This window comes from Engraulis encrasicolus, chromosome 7 (assembly GCF_034702125.1).
Source record: "Engraulis encrasicolus isolate BLACKSEA-1 chromosome 7, IST_EnEncr_1.0, whole genome shotgun sequence".
NCBI lineage: Eukaryota > Metazoa > Chordata > Actinopteri > Clupeiformes > Engraulidae > Engraulis > Engraulis encrasicolus.
Window position 1 is genome coordinate 7374237 of NC_085863.1, and position 12500 is coordinate 7386736.

Here is a 12500-nt window from a genome sequence, read left to right on the forward strand (position 1 = left end):
AGTATTCATCAGGCTAGCTGGTGTTAATTCAGAGCAAATGAAGTGCAAAATACAAGACTGCGTGAAGGGTAGTGTGTGACCATGTCCGCGCCCGCAAAAAGGAGGACATTGTTTTTGGTCGGGGGCTTTGGGGGTCCTCCCCCAAGAAAAGTTGTGTTTCTTAGACGCAATTCCATGCATTTTAACGCATTTTAATCAATTAAGCGTCAGAGCGGGCATCAAGGCCACTGTGGCCTTATGACAGGTATTTTTTTTTCAAGGTCAAAGTGGGAGGGGACGAGGGCCATGGTCCTCATGGCCCTCGCGAAATTCCTGCCTTGGTAGCGAGTAAATATCTTTTGATTCCATTATCATATATTGTACAGAGGTTGTCTGCATGAAAATGACTGGGAAAATTGCACTTTGGATACTCTAGATCAGGGGTTCCCAAACTTTTTCCTCTGTGCACCCCCTTGTACATTTCAATATGGTTCGCGCACCCCCTGAGCGAATATTTTGGTGTGCTGATGGCCGAGCAAGTATGGATTCACTGCTCATTCACTGCATATTAAGCACAGTCGTTTTTTGGGGAATCCTCTTTTCCAATAGCCGTGGAATTAAACTACACTTCAGATGGACCACATTCAGCTCGCGCACCCCCTTAAGCCAGGCCCCGCACCCCCAGGGGTGCACGCACCCCAGTTTGGGAAACCCTGCTCTAGAGTCTAGGTGGATCTTCTCCATGTCTGCCATTTTGAATTTCCAGTTATAGACATTTTTAGCTGCAAATATTACCGTACTTTGGTCATGCTACTGGTAAATATTGTTTTTTTTTAACTTAGTAAGTATTCATGACAAGATTACAATTTGGAATACTCAGTAAGCAGCAAAATTGCAATACCTACTCTGGCCACAATCCTTCATACTGCACCATTACGTTAACTAAAGGTTAGTGGTGGTTACAGTCAGTGGAAGTGGAGAATATGACCCCAAGCCTATACAATGATTATTACAGACAAATACAGAGATAATACAGACATCACATACTGTACACAATCACATTTACACAGTGAGATGATGTAGAGGGAACTCTATATCTTTCCTATGCGTGCACATGCACAAACATGTACACACGTACACATGCACGCACACACACACACGCACGCACGCACACTCGCAGGCACGAACACACACACACACGCACGCACGCACACTCGCAGGCACGAACACACACACACACACACACACAGTCCTACCATCTCATCTTTTCCCCTTTTACACACAGCCACCCACAACACAACAACAAATATTTGGAAAAAAAACAAAGATGAGGAAAAGATACACAATGTCTCTCTCTCTCACACACACACACACACACACACACACACACACACACACACACACACACACACACACACACACACAGGAGAGGAGAGGAGAGGAGAGGAGAGGAGAGGAGGAGTGGGGAGGAGAGGAGAGGAGGAGTGGGGAGGAGAGGAGAGAAGAGGGGAGGAGAGGAGAGGAGAGGAGAAGAGAGGAGAGGAGAGGAGAGGAGAGGAGAGGAGAGGAGAGGAGAATAGAGCAGAAGAGAAGAGAGAGGAGATGGAAGATGAGAGTTGAGTGGAGAAGGGATGAGGGAAAGGAGAGGAGAGGAGATAGGAGGAAGGATGAAAAGAGAGGAGAGTGGAGGAAAGGAGAAAAAGAGCAGGGTTGGCATGAGAGGAGGTATAGAGGGGAGAGGGGAGAAAACAGACACGAAGCCAGACAAACAGAAGCATTTACACACACACACACACACACACACAATCACATACAAACACACACACACACTCACACACTACACACCACACACACACACACACACACACACACACACACACACACACACACACACACACACACACACACACACACACACTCTTCGCTCACAGGTGCGTGCACTCACAGCCCAAACACTAGATAGCCTGCTGCGATGCGGCTCTCATCTCATCTCATCTCAGAGAGCAGGGCTGAACTGGCCATCTGGCATAGCGGGCATTTCCCAGTGGGCCCCGCAACCTTGTGGGCCCCTGGCCATCTGGCATAGCGGGCATTTCCCAGTGGGCCCTGCAACCTTGTGGGCCCCTGGCCATCTGGCATAGCGGGCATTTCCCAGTGGGCCCTGCAACCTTGTGGGCCCCTGGCCATCTGGCATAGCGGGCATTTCCCAGTGTGCCCCGCAACCTTGTGGGCCCCTGGCCATCTGGCATAGCCGGCATTTCCCAGTGGGCCCCGCAACCTTGTGGGCCCCTGGCCATCTGGCATAGCCGGCATTTCCCAGTGGGCCCTGCACCCTCGTGGGCCCTATTTTCAGAAATGTAAAAAAATATGTATATTATTATTATTATTATTATTTCTAAAACATTTGTTTTGCATTTCTGAAAAGAGGGGCCCCCCACGTGGGTGAGAGGCCCACCGGACCGGCGAGTCAGTTCTGCGCCGCTTATTTTGAGGTAGCCCGGCCATGCCATCCATGTACTCCACCCAAAGATTTTGGCTCCGCACATCGTCTGGCAAAAGCCTCGAGCTCGGTTCTCTCAGTGTTTAGCCCAGGGATGGGCAACTTCCCCAATGAGGAGGGCCACATTTTTTTCAGGAGGACCATTGGAGGGCCACATGACCGCGCACTTGAAATAATTGGATATGAAAAACACTACAAATGATTCTCAATTAGATTTTTTTTAATATGAATTTATATCTGTATGTTTACTGCACCAACATACAACTATTTTCTGCATAAATGCATTTTAATTTAGCAAGACAAATAGTTTGCTTAAAAAAGTGCAAAAAGGAACTTGAACTCCTTCATATCAAAGAACAAAGTTTGCTTAAAAAACTGATTGCAAATAGTTTCTGCTTATAAAATAAATGCATTGTAACATGTCCTCCATAAGCAACAAAGACAAAACATGCTTAAAAAATAAGTGCAAAAGGCATTTGAACTCATTCATCACAAACAACAAAAAAGATTTTTTTAAACTTATTGCAAATAGCTCTCATTCAATAATAGCAGAAAACCACAGAGGCCCAACATTAATTGAAGCTAATGAGAGAGCTGTGGTTTGGCCTGCTGGCTCACAATGGATTGGATGTCAATGTCAATGTTTGTGGTCCCAATGCGCATCAAATGAAACAGTGTATCGTCGGTGAGTCTATTTCTCTCTTTGGACTTTATGTGCTTCATGGTGGAAAAACTGCTCTCGCAAATGTAAGTGCTCCCAAACATACTGGCCATTGAGAGGGCGAAATCGACGTGATTGTGGATGTCAAAAATCCTGCGTGTTACTGTGCGCCGGGATAAGGACACAGCTTCAAAGTTTTTTGCTGTGTTGTTGTCACCAAAGGCTTTGGCCATTTTCACCGCGCACCTCTTGACCACCTCTCCATCCGACAGTGGCTTCTTTGCCCTGGCAAGTTCGAGTGCCACATCATAAGACGCTGTGATGGCTGACTCTTGACACGTTGTAGCTTTTGTGAAAAAGTGCTGCTGTTTACCTACTTTTGATTTGAGGTCTGCTACTACTGCGGCTCTGGCAGCTCCCGTGTACTTCTCGTACTTAACCTTATGCAAGGTGTTGTAATGTCGATTCAAGTTATAATCTTTTAGGGCTGATAATGTCTCCAAGCAAACTAGACACATTGGTTTTCCTTTGAATTCGGTGAAGAGGTACTCTTCTTCCCATTTTGTCTGAAAAATGCGATTTTCTCGGTCAAGTTTTCTCTTTATGCCACTGCTAGTGGCCATGACTGTTGACGTTCTTCTTCTCTGTTGTTGCAAAGCGGCCGTGCCCGCTATTGTCTGGGAACGGCGCGCCCTCTATCGGTCAAAAATGTAATTACTTTTTTTTTTTTTTTAAATTATTAAAATTCAAAATTATTATTGATCTGTTCAAGGGCCGCACTGAGTGATGACGAGGGCCGCGTGCGGCCCGCGGGCCGCCAGTTGCCCATCCCTGGTTTAGCCAATCAGCAAACAGTTAAGAGTGGTGATGTAGAACTCACCCGCAAGCTCCGTTACTGATTGGTTAAGGTATATTCACACTTTCATTTTGTTATTTGTATGCTTTTGCGACGCTATAATGTGCTAATAAAGCACAATATGGGTTTTAATTTGAGTTTGGAACTTCAGTTATTTTAAATGATAAAGTAAGATCAGACCATCTCCCATCGTCCACGGAGACGGATTCCTCATGGGTTTTGCCAGACTGAGTCAACAGTCGGCTATTCGCCCAGGCTTATTTGTGAATATCTATGACTTATGATAGGCCCAGCCACTATGGACCTTACACATCTAAGAATCCTGGTCCTAACCTACGTTGACCTTATGACTCTACATTCTCTGTCTATCTCTTCTTCCTCTGCCTTCTTGCTTTTTCTGCCTCTCCTCTATACCTCTCCTTTTAAATCTATCTCTAACAATGTTTTTTCCCATTTGTTAAGCACTTTGAGTTACATGCCTTGTATGACACAGTGCTATACAAATACAATTATTATTATTATTATTATTATTTCGAGGGGCCAAAAGTGCCAAAAGTGCCCAGGCCCTATTTCTCCCCCAGTGCAGTCCAGCCCTGAGAGAAAGTGAGAGTGAAAATGGCCCCAAAGGTCAAAGCCTTCAGAAAGGTGCAGCTGACGGGGAGCCAAACTGTCTAGCGAGTGAAAGACACGCCATGAGGGGCAAATACATACTGTCTCATTAGAGGGGTGGGGGGAAGCTATGCTGTGTGTGTGTGTGTGTGTGTGCGTGTGCGTGTGCGTGTGCGTGTGTGTGTGTGTGTGCGGGTGTGTGTGTGTGTGTGTGCGTGTGCGTGTGCGTGTGCGTGTGTGTGTGTGTGTGTGTGTGTGTGTGTGTGTGCGCGGGTGTGTGTGGCCGGCTACATACGTGCGTGTGTGTGTGTATATTGTATGTGTGTCTGGGTATCTGTTTGGTGTATGTGTTTGTGTGTGTGTGTACGGGCGCTTGTGCATGTTTGTGTGTAGGATGGTAGGATGTGTGTGTTTGTGCATGTGTGTGCATTTGAGTGTGCGTGTGTGTGTGTGTGTGCGTTTGAGTGTGCGTGCGTGCGTGCGCGTGCGTGCGCGTGCGTGTGTGCGTGTGTGTGTGTGTGTGTGTGTGTGTGTGTGTGTGTGTGTGTGTGTGTGTATTTGTGTGTGTGTGTGTGTGTGTGTGTTTGTGTGTGTGTGGCCACCCTGTGTGATTGAGTGTTGAGGGCCTGTTGGTCAGGTAGATGGGAGCTCTCCTGCGGTCCCACTCGCCTCCTGCGATATTATTGAAGAATAATAGCAGCCTGTTTCAACACTTCGGGACACACCACCTGTTCAGCTGTGTGTGTGTGTATTTGTGCGTGTCCACATTATTGTGCATAGTGTTTGTGTGTGTGTGTGTCTGTCTGTGTGTGTGTGTGTGTGTGTGTGTGTGTGTGTGTGTGTGTGTGTGTGTGTGTGTGTGTGTGTGTGTGTGTGTGTGTGTGTGTGTGTGTGTGTGTGTGTGTGTGTGTGTGTGTGTGTCCACATTATTTTGCATAGTGTTTGCGTGCTTCAAACTGCTGTGTACTGTATATTGTCATTTCTTGTGTTGCTTTGCGTGTGTGTTTGTGTTTTTGTTTTTGTTTGTGTTTATTTATGTGTGTCCTTTGCTCTGTGTCCCTCGACACACTCCAGCTCCCTGACCTTGACTAGACTGCAATATGTGCGTGTGTATTTTTTCTCACTTGGTTTTTATGTAGCAACAGTAATATTACAAAGGATTAACTTGTTTTACACCCACCTTCTGTTCAGGAACACAGCAACGCATATAAAACTACTGCCGTACAGAATTGTGGCCACTGCATATTTTTAAACCATGAACATCTCATAACAGAAATCTCCACTGTGCAATCCTCACACGCACACGCGCACGCACACACACACACGCACACACACACACACACACACGTTTTCACAAAACATGCAAGAGAATAAAAATCTCTGCTGTGCAATCCTCTAGGCTAAGGCCGCATGCATGTTGTTTTGTCGCCATGACATCAGGTGCCCTGTAGAGCGCTACACCTGTCTGCTGCACCTGTGGCGCTCTGTAGCTCTTTAGCTCTTTAGCTCTTTAGCTCTGATGTCTGTACAGGTATGGCTGGCATCCATAACATCTCCTATGGAAAGGGACATCTGTTCCTCTTCCTGTGGATGATGGTCATTTCCTACACCTCACAACTCCTACCTCCTACCTATGGTACACACACAGAGAGAGAGAGCTCCCCTCTGGTGAAAAAATTACCAGAGCCAACAGATCGGCATTTTGCTTCTGTAGGCTTTTTTCCACATACTGTACAACCCGGCTGTGCCGTGCCGTGTCATGTGGAGCTGAGTGGTGCTGGTAAAACAGCCCAGTTCGTGTTTCCATTACAAACCGCGTTACCCGGAGTAGGCTAGTTGACTTAACGTGAGGCTGACAGATATCTCATCTATCAACATAAGCTATAAATAGTTTCAATGACTTCATATTTTGATACTACAATGTTGATTTCTGCCTTCGATTTTAATATCAAAGTAATGCAGTGTCAAACTAAAGAGCATTCCAAGAGAGTTGATCTGGTGGCCACCATGATTACATTTTGATTCACCAGTGAGGACGAGCTCACGCACAGGATTCTGGGTAGTAGGTGGCAAAAGACCCACTCAGCTCGGTTCGGCCGGCCTAAAAAACGAAGGCTGGTTTTCGAGCTGTGTTGTGGTGTGTCGTGCCATACCTGCGTAATGGAAAAGCAAAATATGATGTCTGAGTCGTGCTATGTCGAGCTGTACCAGATAGAAAACGCGCAGTGGAAAAAGGCCTAATGATGGATCATGGACTTCAAACCATGTTATGTGGCAATAGCTTTGCAAAGGAAAACTGGAAAACAACACTTAGTGCGTTTATATGCAGTTCAGTATACCGAACATGAGGCATATGCCGGTTATGATCATATTCGTGATAAGGTGTTTTTATGAGCACAGAGCGTTATATCCTAGTCTACATTCTTGACTGTTCTAGAATTCTCTTCAAATGCGTGTAGCCTGGATACCAGCAACAGCGTTCGATGGGAAGCCTCGCTATCCGGGATACGGTGTTTACATGCGGCAGTATCCCGGCTTCTGTCGGAATACTCCACCTAGCATATCCCTATTTCTCAAAGTCCCGAATAAGAGCTTATCAGGGATACTCAAGTCAAGATAAGGTGTTTATATATGCAAACGCATATTTGGGATATTAATATCCCGATCATATTCGGGATACTGAACTGCATGTAAATGGTAAACGCACTCACTGTCTCAAGCTACCATGTTCCCTCTCTCATGCTGCTGGATATCTAGTGTGTCTCAGGTACTAGTGGTGGTGGTCATCATAGAAATAGAGTTAGTGTGCAGCAAAATGCATAGTATTGCAGACACAGACAGAGAGAGAGAGAGAGAGAGAGAGAGAGAGAGAGAGAGAGAGAGAGAGAGAGAGAGAGAGAGAGAGAGAGAGAGAGATAGCACTGCATGTTATTGCAGAGAGGGACCTGGGAACTGGGCATCTGATTAAAGGGACACTGTGCAGGAAATGGTCATCAAAGGTACTGCAATTATGCTGCTCATTGAAACTGGGCTGCCTATTGCCAAATTTGATCTTTACATGAAAGTTTAGTAAGTCTAAGTGATAGACAAATATTTTCTAGTATGGTCCAAGTACAGTAATTTTTGTAGCTAAAAACGGCTATTTTTGGAAATTCAAAATGGCGGACCATGGAGAAGATCCCCCTTTTCATGTATGAAAAGTGCAATTTTTCCAGTCATAATGAATACTTAGAATTTGATGCTGGTGGCAAGTATTCATGAAAAAGGTAACATTAGTGAATGGGCAGCATGAATTCTGGAAATAAACGACTAAAAATCTCTCACAGTGTCCCTTTAAAGAAGTCATTGATCATCTGAATCTGCAGCATGCATTCTGACATTTGTCTGACTTGGCACTTGGCCCCTTTTTCTGATATTTGGTGCAGTCTGCGCTAATGTACAGTAATGCCTTTTCCCCCAGATTGAATTATGCTTATTGAGACAGATACACACAGTTAGGGCCGCTGACAGCTTTAGCCGGGCCCAGGACAAAGTTATCTGGAAGGGCCCCCCAACCCAATACGTACAATGTAATGAGCAACCAATTATGTGCCCCCTCTCTCCCTGGGCCCGGCACAGCTGACCCCTTTGTCCCCGCCCCTGTCGGCTTCCGTGCATACAGTGGTGGGCGTAGTGTTTCTGGCCAGGGTTTCTTGACTCTCCGTCTGCCCTTTAACTTTAAAAACTAACTTTAAAAAAGAGTAACGGGAATGTTCGGGCAGTGAAAGTTCTATAGAATTCTGGGCGCCATTCAATAAAATTTGGAATTTTAGAATCTTGCATTGTCATAGAACGCATTATTTTTATAGAATGTTCAAAAACCCGCACTCTTAAAAGGATCCCCGGCTATGAAGAATATGGGCTGATAGACCACACTTATTATTTTTGACGAAAATATTTTGTTTAAAAAAAATCATAAAATACTGCCATGCCCTTAAAAACTACATTTTTCGGTGACCAACGGATGTTTTCGCCACGCAGTGCATTCTGGGGGCGATGACGTAGGGAAGTTGCAGGAGTCCGGAAACTACGATAGCACACTAATCTCTTGTTTAGCAGCTGTCGCAGGTTTGGTAGTAAAATGCCACATTGTGCTATTTTCGAATGTAATTTCCAATCGAAAGGCAACAAAGGGAGTGGTGTCACTATTTAGTGACCAAATCACGAACCAGTCTTAACTGATCCATCAAGCGTACGGACAGACATGCAATGGTCAGCTTTCATCCACCAATAACATTGCCACTGGCTAACAGCGAATAGTATTCCTGACCCAGTTCTCACAACAAGGTGGCAACTTCAGCACCAACATAAAATAACTCGTACATCTCAACATAAAAGATGCAAACATGCACACAATAACATCCCTGGGTACATTTAATATCCCCAGACACATTTTAAAGACATAAACAGTAGAACAACATCCCGCTCCCAGCATGCCCACAACAGGAATTAACAGGCACAGCACTGTTACAATACCGGGTATTTATATTTCCAAAGGACAAGAAGGGGAGAAAAGGTGGGAGGATGCCATGGACGGAGTACAGCTAGCTAGCTATATAGCTTCCTAAAAGTGGCGCTGAGCCCAGCATTTTCTCCTCAATGGATTTAGTCGACTTCCACTGATGGAAGACCTCACCGGGAGCGATTGGCTATAAGCCTAAGCTAAAACCAGAGGCTTGCCCGACGATCACCCCCCCATACGGAGTCTAAAAAGTCCAGGGAAGCGAGTGAAATGTGCGTTAAAAACGTGACAGATAAGATGCTGTGTGCTCTCCTGAGAAGACAACTATGCTACGGTAACATCAGGCAAATCAGACTCGTCGCCACTCATCACAGAGGAAGACCACCTTACTCCACACCACAGTAAGTGTTGTTAACACTACTTCTATGTGTTGTCAATCCAAAAAATGTATTTGCGGCTACTTGGACGGTTTTACTTAGTTCAAATGCCGCGGTGCAGTGGCCAGCTGATGTGAGAAAAAATGTAACCTATCTCGAAATATCACTAGCATATGTGGCAACGTGCACCGAGTTGGCTACTGAGACTAATGTAGTGGTACGACATGGTTTGAGTCTGAGATCTGTTGTCTATTCACAGTCAGTTGTCGGCCATTTCAGGTGAAACATAACCTACAGTCTTTATTTTAAAACTGTTTACCTGGCACCGATGGTGTGTGCGTTTGTGTGTGTCTTTCTCACTCCCTCCTCCATCTTTCTGTCGTTTGTTTCTTTTCAGTGATGATGAATCTGAACGTCAGTCTTGAACAGAAACTAGAGCTCTGATGGTGAGTATCAGTTCTCATGTGCTATTGTGCGACCACAATGTGTGTTATTTACTATATTTATGGAAGACAAGTATTGCCAATTTCAATATGCAGTTTTTCTCATGCTACCCTTAACTTGTAAATACATTAACAACATGTAGGCCTACTTTTGTGTGGCCCTTTCTGAGATGATATTCTATTGGGCTTTTTCAAATATCTAAACCAACACAAAATGCCATGTCCTTATTAGAATGCCCAGGATCTTAGAAAAAGGCTGAATGAACACATACTGCATCATTAGGTACTGACAAGTGCAGGGTATCATGATCAGTACAGTTGCATGTTGAAATTGTGCCTTGATTTCATACTTTTGCCATCTTTGAATTCAGTAAGTGCACTGAGTAAAGAGACAAAGGTCTTGGGCAAAGGTCAGTAGGTTCCTAGTTTAAGGGTACGTTGGTTTTGTATGTTGACTCAAAGCCTTCTTTAGCTGATTTGTTAGATCTTACTTGACTTACATACCGGTATGTCTTTTTGTTGACTGGAAGTTGATTACATCAATTAGAACCAAAATGAAGAATATTTGGACAGCTGTGTGTCTACCAAAGTACCTCAAACCTAAATCGTATCCAATCTATACTGTGATGCACAATATTTTTCAACTGGTTCCATTTTTCTCAATTAAGATTTCATGTTATGTGAGACAGTTGCTTATATTTCACATGTGCAACTTTGCGCGCCATCATCTACAATAACACTTATTGTTGACCATATAATGTAATAGCACTATGTGCATACATCTGGATATGTGCTCTCGTTCTACAGGATCAGGGTTCCAAGCAGCTGCTGATAGACCATGATGGCTGCACCTCATGACCACCTACATCCTGAAGACAATAAATATGCTTATTGGGCTGTAGTGACAAACATGTACATTTCTTTAGAGGGACACTGTGTGAGATTTTTAGTTGTTTATTTCCAGAATTCATGCTGCCCATTCACTAATGTTACCTTTTTCATGAATACTTACCACCAGCATCAAATTAAGTATTCATTATGACTGGAAAAATTGCACTTTTCAAACATGAAAAGGGGGATCTTCTCCATTGTCCGCCATTTTGAATTTCCAAAAATGACTGTACTTGGACCATACTCGAAAATATTTGTTAAATACTTAAATATTCATGTTAAAATCAAATTTGGCAATAGGCAGCCCAATTTCAGGAAGCAGCATAGTTGCAGTACCTTTTTTTGACCATTTCCTGCACAGTGTCCCTTTAATGTTACTTTTAACTTTGTTGTTGTGAGAATCTTTCTATTCTTGATATAAAAATACAGTGCTGACTCTGTTTTCAGTTTTTTTTTTAATTTGTATTACTAAACAAAGTAAGAATTTGCACTTGACATACTGAAACATGTTTAAAAAAAAAAAAAAAAAACCGTAAAACTCTGTGCCTAAACCAATTGAATGTGCAAGCATTACTTATCTATTTACAAGTAATGACTTCGTTTAAAAAAGTGAGCTGGTGGGTCCGGACCGCAGCACTTCCTCTCCTGGTCGGCATGTCTGAGCAGTTCCCACAGGTACCCCAGGTGTTCCTGCTGGAGATGGGACACCATGCCTGTTCCGCTACTCTAGCAGGCCATCAAAGACCAGACCTGGTCCTCCAGTGTCATCTCCTGCAGAGAGTTCCAGGAAATTTAGGTTGATGCATACTGCCTAGGCCAGGGGTGGGGAACCTTTTTCTTTCGAAGGGTCCGACCCCTGAATTTAGCTTCATTGTATTTCAAATGTATTTTCTAAGATTCCATTACAAAATATGTCATTTCATATCAAGCTGCACAACATTAAAATTACATCGGGGGCCCGATAAAACAACCTGAAGTGCAAACGGCCCTTAAGACATGGGTTGCGTTCCAATATGTGACCTTGTGTCCTCCACTTGTGCTTGTGGCCTCGTACCAGGAAGTGATACGTCATGATGACATCACTGACAACAGCATTATATTTCAATATCTTTCAAAATCACATTTCAAATGTCATTTTATCATTTGCAATTGGTTAAAAAGCAGCAGTGCAGTGCTGACTATAGGGCTCTGGTTCTCCATTATACAGGACATGTAATTCCTCTGTCAAGACATTGTAAGCGATTAAAATAACTAACTGGCTACTTATAGGACATTTATAAGGTTAATAAGCATGTTATGGACACATAACTACCTGCTTACTAGTGACTAAATGCTTATTACAAGGACCTTCATATAAAGCGTTACCATAATGTTCAGTGGTTTGTGAACTGGACTGTACTGTAGTTCTGGAAACACATGGCCAAATGATTGAATAAATCATTGAATGAACCTTAAAGGTACACTGTGCAGGAAATGGTCAAAAAAGGTACTGCAACTATGCTGCTCATTGAAACTGGGCTGCGAATCGCCAAATTTGATCGTTACATGAAAGTTTTTAAAGTAATAACCAAATATTTTAGTATAGTTCAAGTAGAGTAATTGTTGCAGCTACAAATTGCTATTTTGGGAAATTAAAAATGGCAGACCATGGAGAAGATCCCCCTTTTCATGTATGAAAAGTGC

At 43.8% G+C, this 12500-nt stretch overlaps 1 protein-coding gene across 1 annotated transcript in view; it reads left to right on the forward strand.

Moving 5' to 3' along the window:
- Positions 1–12500, forward strand: part of LOC134452391 (neuroligin-2-like) — a 137614-nt gene that overhangs the window by 1199 nt on the left and 123915 nt on the right. The window lies entirely within an intron of this gene.